General features: G+C 42.1%; 1 long non-coding RNA gene across 2 annotated transcripts in view; it reads right to left on the bottom strand.

Moving 5' to 3' along the window:
* Positions 1–308, bottom strand: part of LOC104910517 — a 24,215-nt gene extending 23,907 nt beyond the window's left edge. For both annotated transcript variants that reach the window (XR_002113915.1, XR_002113916.1), the window contains exon 1: positions 206–308. This is a non-coding gene — a long non-coding RNA (uncharacterized LOC104910517). The remainder of the gene's footprint in view (positions 1–205) is intronic.
* Positions 309–2,524: the final 2,216 nt, after the last annotated feature.

Raw genomic sequence — 2,524 nt, 5'->3', positions numbered from 1 at the left:
TTTACACAACTTCTACAGCTGGTTTTTAGTTGACCAGCTCTAAAGATATGCTAAATCAGTAGCCTCCAAAGCAGGCTGCATAGAACTCAGGGAGCGTGCAAACTTTACAGTGGGAAAGATTAGCACAGTGGAAGGACGTTACAAAAATGTAACAAAGAGACCAGCACAAATAGGATGGTATTTCACAGGAAATAAGTGTGCTCACCTGTCTCCAAAGATCTAGGTTTGCAGAAAGGACTCCACAAAGGAGGGATCTCCAACCAGAAATCCCTCCCCAGTGGCAGTCAGCCCTTAAATAAGGTCTAGGAGAGTTGCAGCCAGGCTACACTCTCTCTGGTCACACAGCTGAATTGCCCTGTGCTCCCAGGGTACCCAGTCCTTTCCCCAGGTGATCAATCAGTGGCTCAGGCCGTGACTCAGCAGTTCCCATACATCAAATCAATCCACAGAGGCACAGGAAAAAAAATGTTCTGCATCATTAATGAATAAAAAATATTTTTAAATACTGTGTATTGCATCATTATCTCTTTTAGTTTCCATTTCTGTACGTTTTGTAACATACATAACATGAGTATGTTGGACATGTATTTAATTTATGAACAGAAATCAAAACATTGGAAGTGCATGCTCAAAGATTTTTCTTTCTGGCAGAGTGTGCAATTAAAAAAAAAAACAAAAAAAAAAACTTGAGGAACTGCTCTACGTAACACATCCAACTAAGAGTAGCACTCTGAATACCTGTGAAGTATTTAAACCTCTCTCAAACATCTCAAACTACAACTTCCTGCTCAAGCTCTAAGCCATATCAAACAAACAAAACACAGTAACTGTCAAATGCATCTAGCTATTACATAACAAAATTTTAATGCACATGAAGTTTTCTTTTATCCTTCATAGCTCTGAACACGTAATATAATCCATTTTCAAGTACCAAAAGACAATTAAGGTTTTCAACTAGCTGATCCATTAGTTTTCAAGCTGGCTAGCTCAATCAAGGCAGACGTTTTTAATGGAGGCAGAATGAAAGAGAAGAGGGCAGGAGGGCTATTTCTTGAGCTCGTGTGTAACCACCACCACCACCTGACCACTACAGCAAAAGATTCTGACATTCTTAGATTTCATTCCGTGCTTATTCAAAAGAAACAAACAAAAAGCAGGCTTTCATCAATATACATAAATAATTACAAGATTCAGAAATTACTACCTCCAAAGCAGTTATTTTTCACTCGGCTCTATTTCATTATTTATTACGCCTCTATTTTTAGAGCAACATCAATAAGATAAACACAGAGGTTGGTTTCTGCTGATTAAGGCCCTCCCCCCCCCAAAAAAATACACTGAGGTCTAATTCCCGCTACAGCCTTGAAGGGAAATGCATCTAGAGTAACAATCAGAAATAGCATCCTACAGGACTCCCCACTCATTGATTACACTATCTCACCCTTTTCTTGTGTTTTTTGTGTGTGTGTGGTTTTTTTTTGTTTGTTTGTTTTTTTAATCCCATCTCAGGACAGGGTTTTACGTTTTACTGAAGGTTTTTGCAGCACGTTAGCACATTCAGGCTCACAGTTACCAATTGAATCCCTCACACCTTACTCTAGCACACGAAGCCAGCCTGGCTGACGCAATTTGCTCCAGCTCTGGTGATATCAATCAGCCCAAACTTCCTATTTTGTTTTTTTTTTGTTGTTGTTTCTAACTTATTTTCATTGCCTTTGAACAAAGCCACGAAGGCCGGTGAGCTGAGGACATGTGCTCAGCCCATCACTGCACAGCCCCAAGCCGCATCCTGCCACTCACCCCGAGCACAGATGCACCCGCACCCAAACCACCACCTGCCCCAAAGCCCCGCAGTTTGCTCGCTACCACACCACGCACAGAACCAAGCCTCACAACAGCCTCCCAACCTCCTCCCTTCCCTGATTTAACCGCCTCTCACGTATTTTTTACCTTTTTACACAGCAGCGCCGCGAATTCTCCCGGCACAGCCCACTCCTAACAGCTGTCCCCTCCTCCGCCAGGCTGGCTGATGGCGCGTATTGTAGCGCCCGTCTTCCCTTCCAGAAGCTTCTCGTGGCTCTTCTGTCTGCCCAGCTGCCGGCGGAGCCCGTGGACCTTCAAGACTTCCAAAGGAATCCCGGACTTCCTCCTGCTGTACTATGCAAGAAATTAATTTTAGGAAGTGTACAACGTTTTTGAGGGTGTGATTGCAAGTCCTTCCTATGTGAACAAAAACAACAACAACAAAAAAATCTTAATAATTCTGGAGACAGTGCCTTTTAAACAAAAGTGGAATATATGTGCACATAATTTAGCTTGCTGCATTAAAACAGAGAAAACACTTTACACTTTACCTGTAAAAGGACCTGATGCATTTCCATTCTTAGGAAAAAAAAGCAACAAACGTGTACAGCTTTTCAAAAGCAGATCAGTAGCAACTTTTGCAACATAATTTTTTGTGCTGGTACAACAGTAGCACCTAAAATAGTTGTGTTTAGCTTTCCTGTTCTTCTTGCCCTGGCAC

The sequence above is a fragment of the Meleagris gallopavo genome, chromosome 4 (assembly GCF_000146605.3).
Source record: "Meleagris gallopavo isolate NT-WF06-2002-E0010 breed Aviagen turkey brand Nicholas breeding stock chromosome 4, Turkey_5.1, whole genome shotgun sequence".
Lineage (NCBI taxonomy): Eukaryota > Metazoa > Chordata > Aves > Galliformes > Phasianidae > Meleagris > Meleagris gallopavo.
The sequence above is the reverse complement of the archived record's forward strand: the minus strand, read 5'-3'. Positions and strand labels throughout refer to the sequence as shown.